The following is a 22645-nucleotide window of genomic DNA, read 5'->3' as shown; positions in this document are numbered from 1 at the left end:
TCTCCCTCTGCCTCCGCCAGGAAAAAATGGTTTATTAGTGCCTTAGAATACTGTAAATAACTAGTTCCGGGTTTTAGCTGCTATCGGCTTGAAGCTTAAGGATTACCATTTTCCCCTCAAGCTCCACAAGCTCTCCTCCCTCTGTTTTCTTTTCCACCCATTATCCTTCAGCTAGACCACATTCTCCACAAATCACTTCAGGTTAAGAGTTTATGCTGCCCCACAACCTCTGCTCCTCAACACCCCACCCCCCAAAGAAGTTTTGTTATATGGTACGTATAATTTTCAACTGTTATTTCGGGTTTTTTATGTATATTCAACAAACCCGGTTTTAAAGCATAAATAAAATTTAGACCTTAGAACAAGTCCTCTTGGACAGGGCTTGCAGGCTGTCGGTTAATTAGCTTCAAGGGAGATATTTCCTTCCTCTGAATGTTCTTCTGGAATGAAGTTATTACCTAAACAAACTCTAAGGTTTCAGGCCTCTGAGAAAGGAATATTGCTCCCATCCATCTATTCTGTCATTTCTTAACTCATAAAAGAAATTCCGGTATTGACCGCTCCCCGCTTAAAACGGGGGGCGCCCTTTGCGTGGACGCACGCAGCCCTAGATCTGGAGCGGCCCCATCAGCATAGGCTTGGCTTTGCCTTCCCTCAGGTGGGATACCTGGAGGTCTTCGCTTACCTCAGTCAGTTGTCCAATCCCACCTGGGGGAAGCGTTGCCAAGGAGACCAGGCCAGGTAGGGGACAGATTACCTGCCCACACAATAGAGGGAGGATCTTACCTGGGAATCCTCACTTGGCTCCAGAGCTTCTCCCACCCTACCCACCCTCAGTTAATGTCTTCTTTTGCAGGTTAACTTTTCTTCATAGGTTTTGCAGGTTAACCTATCTTCACAGGTATGCGGGCGCTGATACGTTAAGGTCGCTGTTAAAGGGCCGGAAAGGAATTTCCCTGCATTGGCAGGTTTCGCCTTTCCCGTAGCAAAACGTCACAACTTTGGCGGTATCAGGCCTTGGGCGGAATCCTTTAGTCCATCTTCCTCTTTGCGGCGGCGATACCAGGGTTCCCCGTTAAAGGGGTTTCTGAAGGGAGGCTTTGACCGTATGCCGAAAGGTCGTCATTGCTGTCCCCTGCAGTGGCGGCGTAACGGGGGCGGCTATCTCTGCTTGAACATATGTTCTCCAGAGCCGGCCCATCCCCCCCACACACACACTGGATAACCCTGGTGCTCCCTAGGTCCCCGGCTGGGGACTGGGGAGGGAGAACGCCCAATGCCTGAGCCAAGGTCTACCCACATTTGAAATTTAATAAAGTTGTGGCCAATTTAATCCCATAGCATGTTGTCTTGAGTCGTTATTCCACATGATGGGGGGGACCTCTCGGGATCTGGGGATTCCGCCTGTCCACACAATTACTGTTTTCAAAGCCCCCAAACTCAAGTGCATGTCCTGTTTTCCTTGTGACTTTCCTCAACCTGGTGCCCTCCAGATAAAGGTTAGACTGCAGCCTCTGGAGGGCATCAGATTGGGGAAAGGGGTTTTAGGTTGTACAGAAACACTTGCAGGCAAATTCAGACAGAAGAAAAACTGGAATTTACGCAGGCTAGTTCTTTTAAGCAGCAAGTTGTTGCAGGGGTAAGCCGTTCCCTGTTGTGTCCTGTTTGTTGGAGGCTAGCTCATGCTAGGAGCAAAACTTTGGACTAGATGTGTTTGTACATCCTTAGAAAATGGATTACATACAGAGGGGCTATCCTGCTTTGTTTTCATAATAGTCCTGTGAGGAAGGTTGAGAGGTGAAGAGAACTGCAAGCAGCAGCCTACGCCCTGGTTCTTTTTACTTCAGTGATATGCAGTCAGTGGACTAGGGGTACTAAGCTAGTCTCCTAAATGTTTCCCTGGTGTCTCCTTCCCAAAGCACATGAGATGTGATGATCCAACGGGTCCAAGAGCCCTCCAGCCACCTTTCCAAAGCTTTCCTGGCTTTGGGAATGAGGCAGGAGGTCTCCAGCACCCTGTCAGAGACCTTCCCAAAGCCCAGGAAGCTTCTACCCAGCTTAGGAAGGGAGGCTCAATGTTCACACATGCAACATTGCCGCCGCCTCACCAATTGCCCTCGCTAGCTCTGGTTCCCTACGAAAAAATTTCACCACACAACAGCACTGATTTGGCTGGAGGTCCTTAGAGGTTGCTTGCAGTATCTTTGTAAGGTTAGTGAGCTGGCTTGGGTGCACTTTTTATGTTGCAGTTGGAAGGTTCTACCCAAAGGCACCTTCAGCCCTGCAAACCATGGACAACATCCACCTATAGCAACATGGTTTGAGGCCTGGCTTCCTGAAGAAACACCAACTTCCACAGCAACTTGCCTGTAGACTTGGCTCTTCAGAGGTCCTTCTCCAAATGATTCTCAGGTGAAGATGGCCTCTGTGGCACCCCAGCAGGTTAACGCCTAGTTAATGTATTTTCTCCATTTTTTTCCTACCTGAAAGAGTTTTTCATGGATGTGGGTGCCTTTACTATCCTACTGTTCCATTGATTTAGCTGGGTGGTTTGTTTGTTTTGTATTTTTATTCCATTGCTTTGGTAAACTGCCCTGATAATTGCCTGTGGCATAAAAGGGTGGCATAAAAATCTGGTGGAGGCATTGACTGATAGACAAATAAACCTCTGTCCATCTGAGTTCAAGTAAAGAAGCAGCTCATCAACTCTCACTTCACAAAGAACCACAGGTATCCCTGTCTCTTTCTTTTAATCTCAGGGGAAGGCCCAGGTGGGAGAAAATCAGGATGCCTCATGAAATTAGTTGTTTCCATTTACAAACCAGCAATAACAACTCTCATCTCAGTCCAAAACAGGGGTGTGTGTTATCAGATGGATGCCCGCCCCTTGCCTTCATCCACAGGGTCCCATTCATTTCAAAGGCATAATTGTACAGATTGGCAGCCTCCTCTGAATTGCATGTGGAGTTTATTTCATGGCAGGAAGTGAGGGATGGGGGAGAAATGAAATTCAGCTAACACTAAAAGCCCAGTTTACCTAATCTGTACTGAAAAATGCTTGGGGGGGTAAATGTAAACATTAGGAGCACTTTGCACTAAAATGCTGAGATGTTTTTTTCTGAGAACTTTTAAGAAGAAAATTGCAAACTGATGTGAAAATGTGGAGAACCGAACTTAAGGCTGGAAAAATGAGAAACTGAGAGAAACCAGAATTGACAGATTCACCCAACCCTACGGGGAGCACCAGGTGTACACCAGAGTTCCTGCATCCTGATTAGTTTTCTGCATTGGGCGGGATTTTTTCTTTGCTTAATTGCAATTTAGCTGAGATTTAAATAATGTCTCTTGTAGATATTAAAGACCTCTGCTAATGATACACACGGAGATGTTAATCCTTGCCATCGCGGCTGTTAATATGCAATTACTTTCAAAGTCACTGTGTGGGTTTCTTGGCACCATGTAGCTGCAAGGCCTTGGAGCCAAGAAAGAAAGAAAGAAAGAAAGAGAGAGAGAGAGAGAGAGAGAGGAAAGTTGCTTGCAGCTCTTTGCAGCTCTGAGGATCGCAGTGCCTCTGCGGCCTCTTGCTTAGAAACATGTGCTTTGCTCTCTCTCATTGCCTTGTGAAGTTAGCCCCAAATATTTGTGCGGGAGAAGGTCAAAAGTGTCGGGTGACATGCTTTCCACTCTGTCTTTCTTTTTGCAGAAGCTGTGATGCTGAACCCAACAAAAAGAATGCACAGTGCCAGGCAGACATGGGCAATGCTGACCTGCCCCTTTCATAGCTGATTAATGTGGCTTGCTCTGCTCTCTGACATGGGCAGATTCCTGGGCAACAGGTGACTTGTATTACATTCTGTTGAATTTTTAACACGATGTGCTCCAACTGCAGCTTAGTGGTGGGCGAGTAATCTTTTCTTTAGATACTCAAAATGCATTTCGTTCACAGAGCCCTGATAGGATTAGAGGAGGCATTAGAGTAATTAAGGTCAGGGGGACTGCCATTTACTAAATCCCTAAGCCCAACTCTTTACTCCAATATTATTCGGGAATATTGCAGGTCAAAGGGTCAACTGCTATAGTCTCTTGCCTTCTGTCTGGCCGTAACATATGGGTACATTTTCATGCAGACAATGCCAAACTTACAATAAGCCGGGCTTTTGTGGGTGCCTGCCTCGCAAATGAAATGCAAACTAATAACTGTCGGCAGAGCCTCTCAGCAATTGCACCTGCACATTATGACCCATCTGGCAAAACATCTGAAGAATATTGCTTTCACGATATCAAGGTGTGGATCTATGCACAACTTAATTTCAAATGAGCTCATCCAAGATACAATCAAAACTTGATTTCAGCAATGAAAAAAAAAGTCAGATTTCCCAAAACGTTTGGCTCACCAATCAGTTCATGAATTACAGAATTGCGATTACTTGCTTATTTTATTTAAAATTATAGACCACTGCTTGTTGTAAAAATAACACAATTCACAAAATAAAATCAACAAAATAACAAACAAACAAATATCAGTGGCAAGGAATGCCTGCATGATCAGCTAGGTTTTCACCGGCCAGAAGAATGTCAGTGCTATAGGTATCCCTTAAGCCTGGGTGATGCATTGATACATTGTCCAGCACCGGTTTGAGGGCCAGAACACAATGGAACCATCACCCAGCGGCATATCACAGGTGGGGTTTGCCTGCCTTACCTTCCTTTTCCACTGCCTCCTTCCTCCCTGCACAAGGTGCTGGCAGTGGCGGGAGCGGGGGCAGTTTCAGCCCAGCGCCCAATGGTGCCCCTTCCTTTTCAACTTTGTGACGTATCACTATATTGCTTCCTTTGTTGTAGTGTGATAAAAGTAACTCTTACCAATGTTCAGTTGGGGTACAAATGCATGTAGACTAGAGGGGAGTGGCTGATACTTCCTCTTTTACCACTTCCTTAAACATCTGAAGAGAAGAGAAGAGGGTTGATGGACCCTCATCTCATGCTCTAATAAATGTGTATAGATCAGGGGCAGAGCTTCTACCACAAACCTCATCCCCACAATCCAAACAGTGGGAGGGCCTGTCTGCAACAGATTTCTGCTTTCTGCAACAGACTTTATGAAATTGCACTACCTGGCCATTTACAAAGGCGGCCTTCTGGTGGGATCCGTAGGAGATGATTGCATTGCTTGTCATGAGTCTTCCCTGTCTGCGTTAGGTCATGGTTTCCTACAGAATCAGACTTCATCTATTTATTTAGATCCCTAGGCTACTCTATCCTTCAGGCTCGATCAGGGTGCAATTTAAAAATATAAGACATGGTAAAAATATATAGCACGTATCATTAAATATATATATGAAAACATACAATTAAAATAACCTCACACTAAAATAACCCCTGTCTTTATTTCTGACTACTAAATAAATGCCTGTATTCAGGGCTAAGGTCAGTTAAGAAGAAAAAAAGGGAGTGGTATTTACTGTAGGCTATTAGAATGTGTGTAATAGACTGGGGAAATGTTTCATCTTATCTGGAAGCCTGTGTCTACTGCCTCCTTCGTTCCCTCAAGCCTCCATTTCAAAATATAGGCTCCCTTTTGCCTTCAGGCACCCTTAGACAGCTCCTGGAAAAAAGCTTTAGATTATGAGATGAATATGAGAAAAATTAGCAGTTTGTTTTCTTTGCTCTCCCATCATTCTGCACCTGTGTTTTAGACTTTGGCACCATTACAGTATAAGGCCCCCTTCCATGGGACCACCCGTTTCCTGAAAAGGTGGTGATGACAATTCCACATTTTTTTCAGCCTGGGTGGGCAAATTCACTGAACTTTCAGGGGATGGCATAGCAGAGGGGAAGGGGAACGGCACTGCTCTGCCACCAGCCTCCTAGAACCAGTTGTTTCTAATTTGGGATGGAATACCCAGTAGAAATGATGCTAAATCATGATGCCGTGCCATTACAGGGGTGTGTGTGGAGAGATGGCTGACCCCTGTAGTTTATCACCCACATCTTGTAATGGGTGATACCCTGCCTTTGAGATTCCATGTAGCGGTAGGGAACTGGATCTGACCAGTGGGCCTGATCTTTCTCTCCCCCAGCCTTGTTGGCCAAGTTTGGAATGTGGGTGGAGCCAGTCACCTGACATTGCTGCCACATGCAGCACCATGAGCTATTTGTCAGGGCTTACGTAGATAGCATTGTGCGATCAGCTGATCGGAGACTTGCCGTCTTAGAAATCAAACTCAGCTGATTTGGCACAGTGTCTCTTGCACTTGGCAACGAAGGCGGAGCCAGCCTGACTTTCTGCTGCCGGCAAAACTCAAGCCTCCCTACGGCTAGAACTGACCCTGTCATGCAGAAAAGTGACACAGAGCTACTTCAGGTGGTGGAATCAAACGGAAGGCAGGGATTTATGTTTGAATGGCAAAGCAAACCTTCAGCACGTGGGGTGCCATTTAGTGCTCTACTTCAGGCAACAAAAAATGTCTTGGACCAACACTGGCTGCAAGTCAGTCTATAACCTCACCTCCTATGCACTCTCTTCACACACATGACCCCTACTCTCAGCATAGTGAAAATAATCAGAAAGAGGGAAGCAACTGTTGGTGGGAAGCCTGAATGCTGAATGCCCCACAAGCATTAATAGTGTTCCCCAAACTTGGGTCTCCAGCTGTTTTTTGGACTACAACTCCCATCATCCCTAGCTAGCAAGACCAGCGGTTGGGGATGATGGGAAACACTGCATTAGAAGATCCAACAATGGCCTTACACCATTGTCGTGATCAGGGGTAGCCAGCATGACACACCTTCAAGATGTGGTTGAACTCTAGCTCTCGTCATCCCTGAGCACAATGGCCAGGGCTGATGGGAGTTGGAGTCCAACAACGAAACAAAATGACAAATAGTTTGACCTGGTTTACAACAGATTCCTATGTACTGCTGATGGGGGAAAGGAGAAAAAAGTCGTGGGGGGGGGAGGGTTGCTACAGAATTTGGCATGCTGCTAGCATTTAGCTAAGTGAAAAGAGAGAGAGGGGTCTACTTAATTTCTCTTATTACTGGCTGCTTTACAACTAGACTAAAGATTAGTTGGACTTGCATTTTAAGCAATAAGCATCTGTCACCTCTACAGCTTGGCAGAAAGAGCTGTGTAGCTGGGAAAAGATTATTGTAGCTCGACTCCTACACTAATAACCAAATCTTTCCTCACACTTGTCAGTAGCTTACAATTGTCAGCAATAATTTCTGGGATTCCTGGAAATCATTCCTCAAAAGAAAGAAGCATTTTGCCTGTTGGTATTTAATATGTAGATTCAAGACTTTAATTTAAACATTAGGCCTTTAATGAAATGTATTCAACAAACATTTTTGCTTCTACTTGGAAAGTGGCTTGCTTGTTTGCGATGCTTCTGTGCATGTCTTAAGATATTGTAACCAAATTTTGCGTGTTGGTTGCCTACTATCAAGAAATGGGTTTTCATCTGAGTTTGGTTACAACTGGACACCATTTTGAATCAAGATGGTGGGCTGAATCATTCAAAACTGCATTGATTTTAACCACTGATTTCAAAACGGCACTTTTTTTTGTTCTTGGAATTCTGAACAACACTGGGTACAAAGCCACTAGTATTCTATAAGCGGAGAAGCTTAACTCGTGAGTTATCATTTATTTAGTATCCTTCCTATTTTCCACCATGGGACTTAAGGCAGCATATATGGGAATTCCCAGGGTGTCTCTCATTCAGACAGTGCCCACCTTGAAACAGTTTCAGCAAGATAACTCCATCATATGCTCTGTGCTCTGGGATACCTGCAAACTCTGCTACCCTGCATATTTGTCTAAAGCAAGCATGGCCAAACTAGGCCCTCCAGCTGTTTTGGGACTACAATTCCCACCATCCCTGACCACCGGTCCTGTTAGCTAGGGATGATGGGAGCTGTAGTTCCAAAAGAGCTGGAGGGCCAAGTTTGGCCATGCCTGGTCTAAAGGTTCCCAATATTTTTTGCCTCTTCATTTGATTTTGTAATGAACAAGTTTGAACATATCAGCATGTGCATTTGTGACCTAGTCCTATAATTGTTTTTATGCTTGACATTTTTTTATTTGCCCTGAGTAAAAATAAGTTTTGCAGCTATAGACCAGTTATATGTGAGCACATCTATTTGATGAACGACTTCCCTTGTTTCATAACTCCCACCATACTCGTTCCATTTTGCTAATTTTTACTGAAGAACCAGAACATCTATGCAATGCTTTTTAACATTCCCAGCTTGTTTAAAGCTAGTCTCACTCCCTCTTCCCCCGAGCTGGCATTGATTTCACCGTTTAGTGCACTTTTACATTTTTATTTTGCGGAGGGAGGGGGGAAGTCCCTGAACTAGCAAACTGGCCAACCCTGTTTCTCCTACAGCAGCTGGGTTGCCAGATGCAAAACAAAACAGGGATCCTGCGCTTCAGAGTATCTGCTACACTTGAGGACACTTCAGAAAGCTCAGCCGGTGCAGCGAGCAGCAATGTATCTCCTGAAAGACATCATTCTGTGCTATCGCTTGACTCTGCACTAGTCTATGTTTCTCCTTCAGGCATTAACTCAAGGCACCGATCTTGATCTTTAAAGCACAAAATGGCTGGGACCCAACATATCTAGGAGACTCTCTGTTCTCTTGTGTCTCACTGCAGTATCTTTTAGACCAAGGGAAACTTTTTCAGCCCAGGGACCACATTTCTTTCTGGGCAACTTTCTGGGGTCCCCATGTCAAAGGCAAACATGGGCAGAACAATGATTTTAAAAATAAATAAATAGTAGTAGTAGCAGTTTATAATATAAAAACACAAAAATACATACCATAATAACAAACAATAACACTAACTCCCCAAGCCACGGACAGTTTTAAAGGCCATATATATGTGTATAAATATATATGTGTGTAAATTAAACCATACATCCTAAGGACACCACAGTCTCTGCTGTCCCTCATTCCAAGGAAATCAAACTCTGGGTAAGCTCTTAGAACCCCTGGAATCCTGCACTGCTCAGAGATTGGGGTAGTATGTAACAGTATTATCAACCTTCAGGGTCACAGAAAGGAGTGAGAACTGGTGCAACGAAGGATTTCCTCTTTTAATCAAATCACAGCTTCAAGGGAGGGGTATTTGCCATGCCCACAAGAAGGATGGAAACAATCACATTCTCCCTGTCTATGGCTGCAGTAATTCTGATCATTATAAGCACACATGCCTCAATCTACTGTTTGAATTCAGAAAAGAAAAATAAAGGTTAAATGCAACAACATATAAATGCGATTTAAATTTATGCTGGGGGTGTGACCAAGGGTTATACCATTCCCTAAAAGCACACAGCTTTTCCCCAAAGAATTCTAGGAACTGTAGTTTGTTAAGGGTGCTGAGAATTGTAGCTCAGTGAGGGGTAAATAACAGTTCTCAGAAGTCTTTGGCTGAAGCTCTGTGTTTTAAATGTATGCTGTGGATATGTCATAACTAGTTTGGCCCTAAGATATTTTATTAATATCTTCTATCCACTAAGTGATAATATGAAGTATATTTCATATTTGCATCTGATCACTATCCCCAAATCCTCACAATTCCAGATCTAACCTGAGACTTAGCTCAGCTGGATGGCATTGTCAATACCAACTTCAATTTCTGATGCTTGTGGTTCATAACCATTTTCATGTCATATTTACAAGATGGCTATTTCTAGGAGAGCTCCTACTGGTGTTTGCCTCCCACCAGTTCTGAGAATAGGCCATCTGTTTTCTGTCTTTTACCAGTTTACCAGTTGCTGATCTACAAATGAATATTCCCAAAGGAAAGGTTAGTTCAGAATCTTCCAAGATCTATGAAGACAGCTCCACATTAATAGCAATCCTCTCAGCCAGGAGAGATAAGAAACATCTGCTACAAGTGGCCTATGCAAAGACTTGGCCCGGATAGATTAAAATTATTTACCATGTTGGCTCCAGGATCTGCAGAACAGAACTAGATGAGGTTAGTCAAACAAAAACTCTATGGCTGGAAGCCAAAATGCTACTTTAGGCTAGTTTTGCACTGGTGGGATTTTTAAGTTTTATTTTCTTTGAACAGCCTCCCAAATGCCACATCACAAACTTCTTCTGCAATAGCCCTTTAAAATGTCTTTGTCATATAGCTTGGCGAGGGGTGGGGAGAAAAGGCTGTTCAAGAAACACAACTTCAAACCACTTTGGGGCACACAACTTTTATTTGTCTAGAGGTTGTTTAGATCCTAACCTACTGGTTTAGAGTCAGGCATGATTCCTTAAGGAAATATCCTCAGTAGTGTGTGTGTGTGTGCGCGCACACATGTGCATGTGCACGCCATAATATTCCTATTTCCAAAAGTTGCTGAATTTTCTTTATCCCAGTTAGCATCTGTATTGGATTTGAATTGATTTTTTTAGTATGTTCTGTTGTTGTTTTAAGCAATAATAATGAGCTCCCTCCAGCTGTACCATGGCTCTGGAGGTACCATGCCTCCGAATACCAGTCATGACCTACCTGTAGGTCTTTCAGAAACATCCCATTGGCCACGATGATATGAGCATGTTAGACTAGGAGGGTCTCTTACCTGATCCAGCAGGGCTCTTCTTACATTCCTAAATTGACAGAGGTCTGTTAACCAAAGACAGGGAATAGTAGTTTGCACTGACATTTGTGTTTCTTACTTGTGCTTCACATTTCATTTGCCTATCTTTAATTAGGTCCAAGATGGGTTGTTTAATTATTCTGACAAGTTGTCAAGGATGTTTCGAATCCAAAAATAGAACACAAGACAGTTCATTTCTGCTTTCCTATAACTTTCTCAGGGACGCAGGTGGCACAGTAGTCTAAACCACTGAGCCTCGTGGGCTTGCCGATCAGAAGGTCAGCGGTTCGAATCCCCGTGGTGGGGTGAGCTCCCGTTGCTCGGTCCCAGCTCCTGCCAACCTAGCAATCTGAAAGCACACCAAAAAGTGCAAGTAGATAAATAGGTACCACTCTGGCGGAAAGGTAAACGGCGTTTCCGTGGGCTGCTCTGGTTTCAGTGTTCCATTGCACCAGAAGCAGCTTAGTCATGTTGGCCACATGACCCAGAAAAACTGTGGACAAACACTGGCTCCCTCAGCCTGTAAAGCGAGGTCCTTTACCTTTACCTTTTTTTATAACATTCTCAATAAATGTTCTCAGAATGGTTTTACAACCAGTCTTTTTTCCCAGGGAACCCTGGGAATTGTAACTTTGTGGAGTCTCTTAAGAATTCCAAGTAGCCTATAAAAAAACTACATTTCCCAGGGTTCTTTGGGGGAAGCTATGACTGTTTAAAGTGGTGTGACACAGTGCAAATGGGGCCCGTGAATTTTTAAAGCCAAAGCATCCATTTTCCTTGGCATTTCTAAGTGGCAGAAACTATGGAAAGAGAGAGAAGTTACTATAAATGAAATTCTGATGAGGCTGAAGTGAAATTGTCTTTAAGTGATTAAATAATGTGCATTTATGGAAAGAAGATGTCTGGGCCCTTGGGCAAAGGGCGGGGTGTGGGTTGTGTGGGGAGGGTCTCTCGATTTGTTTATAAATGAATATCTGCTTCTACTGAAGCCACTTCCTGTTGGTTCCTGCTAAAGTGCTTCAGAGATCCACTGCCCTCAAATGTTTTGAAGACTGGAGTTCTGTTTGTCGTTTATCCAAACCTAAACAGTTTAACCTCAGCAATATTCACTTTAGGGCTGCACAAGATGAACGTAAACAGTGGATCATAGTAACAAGCTGCCCAGTGCCATTCAAGCAGAGGTGTATTTTAAACTGCATTCAGAGGTTAAGACAACGAAGACCTTCTGCGAATTCTACAGAACTGGAAGGAGAAACGCCGAGGCAAAACAGAAATAGAATATTAGCAAACTCTTTTAGCTGAAAGGACGAAAGAAGCCCCAGGCAGGGTCTATGATACCTAAAGAAAGTTTGTGTGGTCTGGGAAGACCAATCCCAGTTTTTACATCCAGTCAGTTGAGAAGGTACCATATAATGATGGAGGAGTAGCATGAGCCCCTTCTCATCTCCATGTAGATAGAAGGTGTCCAGTTCAAATTGGACCTTCTACACGAATTGAGCCAAATCATGAGGCGGTCCAGTTTGTGGAATGCTTCAGGAAAAGGTCACATGAACTAGGCCTCTGTGCAAGTGATCTTGCAGGCAGAAAGCCCAGTTCACACCAGATGTTCCACACTTGGTAGAGGGGAAGCAAGGGTGGCCCAAAGGATTTCAAAAATCTACAGCTCCTCAAATTTTGTGATGCAGTTCGCCAACCAAAAAAAGTTCTAAAGGGAATAGATGGAGGAAAAGATGTAGAACATGTATGTACTGAAACTCTGAAAAACGATATATTAAAAAAAAGTGTACAAAAATGATTATATGCGGGGAAAGAATGCACAACATACTAGTGAAATATAATGTGCCAGGGCAGATTACAACGCAACATTATACAAGCACACAGATAATACTGTTATCATTATTAAACAAGTAAAACCGAATGGAACAGAACAGGATAGCTCAGTCAGTAGAGCATGAAACTCTTAATATCAGGGTTGTGGGTTTGAGCTCCACATTGGGCCAAAAGATTCCTGCATTGCAGGAGGCTGGACTAGATGACCCTTGGGTCACTTCTAAGTCTACAGATCTATGATGCTATGATTCTAGAGTACATTAGGGAAACATGCTTGGGGGGAAAAATGTGTACATTAGGCAAAATTGCATGCAGAAATGTGCATATTCAGAGGAATGAGCAGGAAATGTATATAAACTTTTGTAAGGAAATGGACCAAACTGAACATAAGGTTAGAACAATGGGAGAGGACCTGAAGAGGACAGATTTGTCCATCCCTAACACAGAGATCACCTAACCACACATCTCCCCAAGATGGTAAGATGTGGTTGGTTTTTATTTAAATTGCAATTATTCTTCCTAAATTTGCATCTCTACAGATAAATTAGCATTGACTTTCATCCCTTTTTTGTTTATTTATCATCCTGTATAGTGGTCCTCAAAGCACTACACATTGCCACTCAGCCATTAAAGCTAATAAAAAATAAGTTTAAAAAATCAGCATGGGGTGGGGGAGGAAGAATGTTTGAAACCGTGTGTTTCTGTATTGACCATCTTGTGAAGGTCAAGGTCCCAGACCAAGGTCCCATAAAGTATTGCTGATGGGGCTGGTTAGGTAAATTCCAGCCAAGTATTGCTGATGGGGCTAGTTAGGTAAATCCCAACCAAAGAGTTCTACTCTGAGTATAGAGCCATTGAAATGAATAGACTTCATTTAGGCATGTACATTAATTTAAACATATCTACTCAGAGCAGAACTAGAAATGGATGTTCCTCAATGAATCATCTGAATTAATTCATAAACATTAATTCACACATTTATGTAATATGATCTGAAGCAGAACAATTATTTATAGCTAATTTGCTATTATTAATGATTTAGGCGTTTCTTCAAGTCACAGAAGATAATGAAAAAACAAAGTTTTCCAGACCACTGAGGGACTGCAAACAATTAATTCAACACCAGTGTTTACACTCATTTCTCTCATTTCCCCCTCTTTGCTTTCTTCAGCAAATCCAGCTTAAAGGATGACATTCTTCTTCCATCTTCATGCAGTTAATTAAGTTTCCTCATACTGGGAGCAAATAAATTCTGAACCCCCCCGCCCCCGGTGCACTTTCAACTATTGCAAAAAAAAAAAAAGATGGTTTCTCATCTGGTTTTTGCCCTCTGAGTCAACTGTGTTTCTCCAAAATACACATTTACAAGAAGCTGATTGTTGAGACATTTACACTCTATAAAGAAATCATAGTGTGGACTTTAAATGCGCACACACTGTTTCCATTGGGTCGAGGCCTGTGACTCACTGGTAATGCAAGTTCAATCTCTAGCATCTTCAAGTATGGCTGGGAAATACTTCTGAAGACCTGGAGAGCTCTGCCAGTCAATGTAGAGATAATAGTGAGCCAGCTGAACCAATTATATTGGAGATATGAGTTAGTTGAACCAGTGTTACAAGGCAGCTTCTGATGTGCCATTTTTCAGGTAGGATTTGCCAAATGAACATATTTCTTAGTACTTGTTTAGCTTACAACAAACCGACCCATTATAGGATGCTTTTGCCAAATGCTAAACCAGCCAGTTACAACCAGTGTTGTACACTTAACTCCGTCAGTTTTGAAAGGGGATTCCTCTGTAGAAGTCTGTCCATGTATCTGAATTCCCAAGGTATAATGGTGCAGGAACAGAAAGTTTTGAGAAGAAGAAAAAGAGGTAGGATGTGCTGAAATCAGAGTATAGCTGCCATAACTGTCCATAAAATTCACAGCAAGTAGATTAAGCAATTATCCTAATTAGATCTCATATCTTTAGAGTAAAGGAACCTCAGTGAACAGGTTTCACCCTTGTGGGCTTATATTTCATGGTTTGCCTCGTCCTGGCCATTACTGTGTTATAGACCAGTATTATTTAACCATTTTTGCTTTAAAAGAATTGCATTTTCACATTATGACCTACCCATACATCCCCACCCAGGCACCTTGTATCCTTTGTTTGGCTTTTTCTGCATGTTCATACTAGGGCTGCCCCTCTGCTCACTCCTGTCTCCTACCTTCCTGCTGTTCCCCCCACATTAACCCCCTGGAGCTTATGCGTGTTGGAATCCAACATCTGGAGATCCCTACTCCAGATCCCTACAATACAGGCTGGAGGATAGCCAAAGACAAAATAAAATGGAATATAAATCAAGATCCTCAGAGGGGCAGTACCACAGGCATACAATGTGTCATCTTTCCAAAAGGAAGGCGAGGAAAGCCCAATGATACTATATGCTTATCCTGAGATCATCTCTGAGAAACATCTGGATGGAACCTGGAAAGCTCTTAATGGGAATATAACTTTGATTAGGCACAACTGTGAATTATATCACAATCTTCTCTGGGGATATGGAGCTCATGAGGCGTACAGCTGTCCTTGGAGATCACAGGCAGAAAACGGAGAAGGCACGAATCCTGTCATTTGGGAACTGCAGCAAGGAGTCCAGAAGGCCCCCAAGGCTACAGTCCAATCTAGAGGAGGCCCTTCAATAGTGCCTAATATAATGGAGATGGTCTCTCCTTTGAAGCTTTGCTTTCCCCCTGCCAACATTGCCACCAGCTTCTTTTCGTTCATTTCCAACCAGCTGTTCTTCATCCAGGTGCTAATCTAATCCAGGCTGGAGAGTGAGATGGGCTGGGAGAGTGCCAGACATCAAGAAGCCAGGCCTAGGCAAAAGATGGAAAGCAGAGCTGAGCCAGACTGATGTGACTCTCAACTTCCATGTCAACATTTTCATGTGTGGTAAAGAAGCGCCTTCCCTTGAACAACTAAGCAAATCGCACGTTTGTCTGTTCTTCATTCAGGTTCTGGACATCCTAGCTCAGAAGCATGCAAAAGCCCACAAAGATTTTTAAGGCTGCAGAGCAGTCTTCGTCTCTAAATATACACAGAAATTACCACATGCAAATTTTATGCAAACTAGTGTTGCCTTTCGATGATATGAATTCTCCTTTTTTGGCATTTCATATCTGGCTGCTCTCAGGGGGCTGCTGTCATGGCTGGCCTGACCATTAAGCAGAGGGAGATATTGGAAGACAGAACTATCTGCACTAGGTAGCCTCCCCTGGGTCCTGGTCTCAAATGTGCTGTGCTGCTGCCAGTACTGAAGGAAGATTCAACTTCCAACCCAATTGGCTTCTGTTGGTGGAATGAGGCATGGAGGTACAATCTTGTCCTTTGCCCCAGGCCAACCCAAGCAGCAATTCTAGATCTAGGTTAGACATTTGATCAAAATTTGAAGGAAAGGTGGATTCCACCAAAAAGGACATAACTGAGCAGGAACATCTCTCATATAAAGTTTAAACTGCATTCAAATAAATGAATGGGAGCTGAGAAAACAAGCCAGTTATTGTAATTGGTTGGGGGGGGGGTTGTGTGTGTGTGTTTTTAGCCAGTTAGTGACTGACCTACATGTATGTTTGCAACCAGGCCTAAAGGTCAGCCTTAAATTGTTTGGCAGTCTATGCCAATCCTTTCGTTATTTTTTTAAAAGCAGGACTTCCAGACTCTGCTATGTTTATTCCAGTGTTTTCATTTTATATCCTAGCAGTTGCTGTTTACAGAGAAAGCAAAGATTTTCCCCTTGCAGAATGTTATCCTGTCTTTGCCCAGATTTTATTCGTGTTTTCCTCTCTGTGTGTGTGTGTGTCCTTATAACCCTTTGGCGAAGCAATTTGAGAAAGGGGCAAAGAAGAGTGTAATTTTCCTGGCAGGCGAGAGTGTAATTTTGGTAGCTGGAGTATATAGCATGCTCCTAGAACTTCTCCAAAATACTTTGCATCCTGTTACAGTCTATCACTTGACTCGACTGGTAGTTACTTCTCATAGGGGTCATGCACAATTAGCAAAAGCTTTCAGTCACTGAACACAGGAGCCAAAGTGTCTCTGGAGCACACTCATTCTCACTTGTATGCCCTGGCAACATTAAACTGCACTCCATGCATCTACAGCTCATTAAGCTAACTAGTGGCTACTTTCTAAATAATAATTAGACTGCCTAGAAAGCACATTTTCTCTTCAACTCCCCAGAGACTCAAGATGTGCAGCAGGGGCCCTCAGACATACCTGAAGGAGTCATGACCATCCACTGTGCTGGTTGCCACATGCTGACCATTGCTTCATGTGGCAACCTACATCATGGCAGTGAGCACCTTCTCAACTGACTTGGCTGAGACTGACTTCCTGGACAGCAAGGAGTACGTGAGGGCTTACTTCCTCAGTGGAACTTTGCTTCAGCAACAAGGCCTACACAACCCATCATGTCTCTGATCTTGCCCTTCAGCCCTGACTTAAAAACATAAGAAGAGCCATACTGGATCTGACCAAAGTCCCATGCTCGTTCTGCATTCTAGCCAACAAGATGCCTCAGAACGACAAAAACAAACAAACAACAAAGGCAGGTTATGAGAGCAATCGTGTTCTCCCACGCCCCTATCATAGGCAGTGGTTTTTTCCTTTAAAAAAAATGTTTCGGGGTACTCTCATTTTGACTCAAGAAAATCACCATAAGAAGAAGAAGAAGAAGAAGAAGAAGAAGAGGAGGAGGAGGAGGAGTTTGGATTTGATATCCCGCCTTTCACTCTCTTTAAGGAGCCTCAAAGCGGCTAACATTCTCCTTTCCCTTCCTCCCCCACAACAAACACTCTGTGAGGTGAGTGGGGCTGAGAGACTTCAGAGAAGTGTGACTAGCCCAAGGTCACCCAGCAGCTGCATGTGGAGGAGCGGAGACGCGAACCCGGTTCCCCAGATTACAAGACTACCGCTCTTAACCACTACACCACACTGATTTGATAGTTCAAATCAGGAAAAATAAATACAGTAAACACAACAAAACTGACCAATCACAGAGCTAGATTCCAACTCCTACTTCACACATTAAACACTCACTTCCGTCTGAGACTCAGAAAACACCATGACATGAAATGAAGCCGCCATCGGGAGTAGCAACAGAACTGATGATTCACCATGCTAGAGAAGAAATGTTTAGTTTCTTCTCCCATTAGATTCACAAAATGTTTAGGGGTATGCCTACCCCTGCGTCCCCCCAGAAAAAGCACTGATCATAGGCACCAGCACCTAGGAGGCTGAAGCACTTTTGAGGGGGGGCGGTGTTTTTTAGGGGACCAGACCCCTCAGTGTTCAGTGGGTGTTCATCACACGCGTGGTGTCAGAAGGTCGCTTCAGGCCCCTGCAATCTTCTTTAAAAGCTGGCGCCTCTGCTCCTGTCTGTATTCAGACAAAGGCAAACTTCTGAATCCCACTAATACTGAAAGTAATATATAGCCATCATGGCTTGTAGCCATTATAGCCTTAGCTTATCTTTTTTAAGACAACCATGTTGGTGGCCATAAATTCTAAAGGCCAACTATGAGCTGTGTGAAGTAACACTTCCATTGATCTAGCCCAAATCTTCCAGTGTGACGCTTCCATGGGTGACCCCAGGCTCTAGTGTTAGGCGAAAGGGAAAAAACCTTCACTCTCTTCATTTTTTTCTGCAAGGTTTTATGCACCTCTATCATGTCCTCTTGCCCATTACTTGCCTCCCCCATCCCCATGGAAAGTAAAAAGCCTCAAACATTGTTACTTCTCTTCATAGAGCAATTGCTCCATCCCTTTGATCATTTTGGTTGCCCTTGTCTGAACCTTTTCCAGCTCTACAATCCATGTAGATTGTGCTTGCCATGAGGTGTGCTGACAAGAACTGTGCACAGTGTTTTCCAAGTGTGGTTGCCCCACAGATTTGTATAAGGGCATTGCAATGTTGGTAGTTTTGCCAGCTGCCTCCTGGCATGCCCTCAAATCCCAATGACTCATTGGTTTGGACTCCCCAACTCACCCCAGTATAATTCCTGGCTCCTGCTTCACTCCTGACTGCTATCTGTGGCCCAGAATTGAGAGCGATGGAGGAGAAGCCGCCACCGTTGCTCTCACCCTATGGGCAGGACAGAAGGAGAGTTCATGCAGAAGGTGTCGCAAACCAAGGGTGTAGTTTGAAGGCAGGGATTGCAGCCTCCCTGCTGAAGCTGAAGCTGATGGAAACCACCTGGGAGCTCTGTGTACACCCTCTTAATTTTTGTAATGGAAGCTGATCAATATACAACATGAAATAATGTGCAATATGGGAAAGCAATCCATGTATATCTATTCTGAATTCTAAATAAAAAAAATCCTTCCATTAGCACCTTTAAGACCAACTAAGTTAGTTCTTGGTATGAGCTTTCGTGTGCAAGCACACTTCTTCAGATACACACTGAAGTATATCTGTAAGTGTATCTGAAGAAGTGTGCTTGCACACGAAAGCTCATACCAAGAACTAACTTAGTTGGTCTTAAAGGTGCTACTGGAAGGATTTTTTTTATTTTGACTATGGCAGACCAACACGGCTACCTATCTGTATTCTGAATTCTGAATAGGGTTAAGGGCCCTCCCGTTCTGTGCCCCTCTAGCCTCCCTGAGCCACAGGTAAACAATTCATTCTGAAAAATAGCTCTGTTCAGACAAGTTTCAGCCTCTGCATGTACAATGAACATTTCATGGGATGGGCCACAGCTCAGAGCTAGAGCACATGCTTTGTATGCAAAGTGTCCCAGGTTCAATTCATGACAACTCCAGGTAGGGCTGGGAAAGATCCTTGCCTAAAATCCTGCCTGTCAGTGTAGACAGTATTGAACTGGGTGCACTGACTTGTTATCAAGCAACTTCCTATGTTCCTGACACTGTACAGTGGGGAAACAGAAGGACTTACACACACACACACACACACACACACACACACACACACACACACTGTATGTGCATTTGGGGATGTGTCTGCATGTGGGCAGACATGCATGTATCATAGAATCGTAGGATGCATCTTGCGTCTTTGGATGGAGAGACGTGTGCGAGTGTGTGTCGAAAGTAGCCTAATTTACAAAGGTAACATTTGCAGTCATAGTTCCACTCACTTTTGCCTCTGAATAATAGAATTGTAAAATTGTAGATTTGGAAGGGGCCATAAGGATCATCTAGTCCAGTCCCCTGTGATGCAGGAATCTTTTGCCCAATGTGGGGCTCAAACTCATGACGCTAAGATTAAGAGCCTCATGCTCTACTGACTGAGCTATGCCAGCAGCCACAGACATGTACCCTCAGGGAGGTTGCCCAGAAGGGAATGCAACTGTTGGGCTGAAAATGTCCTGCCATTCCTGGACGAATCTTACATCTTTTAGCAGATTTCATGGTTGAATTCCAGCTCAACTCTTAACCCTGGTGGTACGCAGTGATCTCTGTGAACACACACTTAATGTGGGAGTTTCTTTGCGCATGTAAACCAGGACACATATAGGTCTGGGAACACTTACATAACCAATTAGCATAGCTTGTTATATAAGAATCTTGAGTTTGCTAGCATTTAGACTGAAGTGGAAAACAGGCACGTGGGTTAACAGCCACAGTTTGTGACTGACTGAATATGTGATTCAACTGATAATATTTCATAGTGTTGAGTCGGGTGAAGGACGTGCGAAAACATTTGCAAACCCTAAGACCCATCTGGATCCAGCCGCACTGCAGCAAGGAGAAACATGTCGGAAATGTTAACTGATTAGCAGGTTCCCATGCTAATTAATTAGGCTGCTGGATTAACCCAGCTGTGGGATTGCATTAGCACTGGTACTTTATCAGAAAATCAATAGATTCCATTGAACGACTCCCATCGAAAAACCAACTCAGATCCAGCTGGCAATACCTTTTGCCTCAAGGCACATCATGTCTCTGTGAGTCTGATAGCAACTAAAGGAGAAGAGTGCTAGGCAGAGAGAATGAATGAAAGAAAAAACTCTTCCCTAACCAAACATGCTGATTTTATCATTGATTTAACTTAATCTGATTTTTTTCCCCTGTCCACCCCACCCCCCCTCTTCACCGGTCCTGCTTTGAAATACTTGGGTATTTATAGAATTGCCACCAACATATTTATATACCATAATTATCGTGCAGTTCTTTGATCAAAGACAATTTTCCACTCCAGTTGCTTCTCTGGAATCAGAGTAGAGGAAATGACTTCAGACCCCTGACTCTGAGCATCTTTGGCTTCTCTCGGGATGCTGCAAGTTATGCAGGATTGCTTAAGAATAACAAAGGACCTTGAGTGAAGCCAGATGATTCTGCACGCAAGGTCTTTCCTTACACGCTGCAGAAGCATGTGCCTATAAGAACAGTCACTGCAATTTTAGCATACCCTGGCCCAGCTTGCCATAGAATGGCCCTGTAAGGCAGGCAAATAATATAATTATTACATGTAAACAGAAGAGCCTGCCAGATCTATCTAGTCCAGCAGCGTGTTCTCACAATAGCCAAGCAGATTGCAATATTATTCTCTCTAGTGGCTCTGTGGGTTAAACCACAGAGCCTAGGACTTGCCGATCAGAAGGTCGCAGTTCGAATCCCTGTGACGGGGTGAGCTCCCATTGCTCGGTCGCTGCTCCTGCCAACCTAGCAGTTCGAAAGCACGTCAAAGTGCAAGTAGATAAATAGGTACCACTCCGGCGGGAAGGTAAACAGCGTTTCTGTGTGCTGCTTTCGTTCACCAGAAGCGGCTTAGTCATGCTGGTCACATGACCCGGAAGCTGTATGCCGGCTCCCTCGGCCAATAAAGCGAGATGAGCGCCGCAATCCCAGAGTCAGCCACGACTGGACATAATGGTCAGGGGTCTCTTTACCTTAATATCCCTTCATCTTTGGAACAATTTCCCCAGGGAGGCACCTAATGCCAACTTTACTATCATTTTGGAGCCAGATAAGAACAATTTTATTCTCCCAAACAGATGGGCAGCTTTATTGATATTGATGTTAGAGTTGTTCCATCTGAACATTAACATGTGTTTTTTATCGTTGTTACTGTATTGATAGTCTTCATTGTTTCATTATGTTTCAACTGTGTGTTTTTATTATTTTATATAGAGAGATAAAGATAGATATTGATATATAATCAATTTTGGTTCTATAAAGCGATATACAAGTCTAATCAATCATATCAACAGGCTTAGAAAAGATTTACTTATTTGCAGCTAGTGAATTCACTGTTAATATTAGATTTGACTTGAGGGCTTCCCTGCTGGCCATCTTGGACACTACAATACAGCAGCAAACGGCATCAGACAAGGTTTCACCATCCACCTTCTTAGTCTGAAGGGACTGATTCCTTAAGTTTTCTTCTTTTTTAGCCAGAGAAAACTTCATGGTTAACGTACAACAGCCTCAGCATTGTGCCCTACCATTGTACTGGTTTGTCCTGCAATGTTCCAGATTAAACTGAAAAGATGATAATGACATGATAATCTCTTCCCCAAGCTGAAATTTTTTATCATCGGTTCATGAAGGCATCTCCCAACATATTTCTGTTAACCTAAAAGCAGCCGATTTTAACTGGGCCTGCAGTGCTGTGGGGTGGATGGAGGCAAGGATCAACCTTTTCCTCTCTTGTTGATTCACCCCAAAATTCTATCAGTCACACAGGTGAAAACATACCGCCACTTATATTATGAATGTTTTCCCATTAACAGCTAATAGCAGCCGAGTGTTAATAATTTTAATAACCTTTTGGCTATCTAGAGAATCTGATTGAAGAACCATAAGAATTTTTTGCCTGCTGAACAGAGGTTTTCTTTTTGTACCGATTTTTGTATGGTTCTTCACATGTTGTACATTTATTATTTTGATATATGCTCATTTGGGGGGGTTATCTATTTCAGCTACTGTATTACAGAGTTTTATTTTTGGCATTTCATTTTCTGGATCCATTTTTCTGGATTTTTGTTTTCTGGTTTCTCCCTGTCTCCCCCACCCCCAACAAGGTTCTACTCCATTTTTATGTAATAATTCTTTTCTGCCAGATGATTAAGCCAGAGATCCCATCTAGAGCCTCCTAGAAACTCCAGCAGACTAAATGCACTACTTCACTCACATAACGTTTGACCAGGCAGGGACCTCTTTACAGCCTGCTCTACTCTTTCCTTTTCAAAAGGCAGAC

The 22645-nt window shown here is 43.4% G+C and overlaps 2 long non-coding RNA genes across 2 annotated transcripts in view; one reads left to right on the top strand and one right to left on the bottom strand.

Moving 5' to 3' along the window:
* The window catches only part of LOC308458471, an 84397-nt gene extending 65671 nt beyond the window's left edge, over positions 1-18726 (bottom strand). Inside the window, exon 1 of the long non-coding RNA XR_013977451.1 lies at positions 18470-18726. This is a non-coding gene — a long non-coding RNA (uncharacterized lncRNA). The remainder of the gene's footprint in view (positions 1-18469) is intronic.
* Positions 90-3888, top strand: LOC308458561. Its single transcript, XR_013977558.1, has 2 exons — positions 90-272; positions 3704-3888. It is a non-coding gene; the product is annotated as an uncharacterized lncRNA (long non-coding RNA).
* Positions 18727-22645: the final 3919 nt, after the last annotated feature.

This window comes from Podarcis pityusensis (genome assembly GCF_964106645.2).
Source record: "Podarcis pityusensis genome assembly, chromosome: 11".
Taxonomy (NCBI): Eukaryota; Metazoa; Chordata; class Lepidosauria; order Squamata; family Lacertidae; genus Podarcis; species Podarcis pityusensis.
The sequence above is the reverse complement of the archived record's forward strand: the minus strand, read 5'-3'. Positions and strand labels throughout refer to the sequence as shown.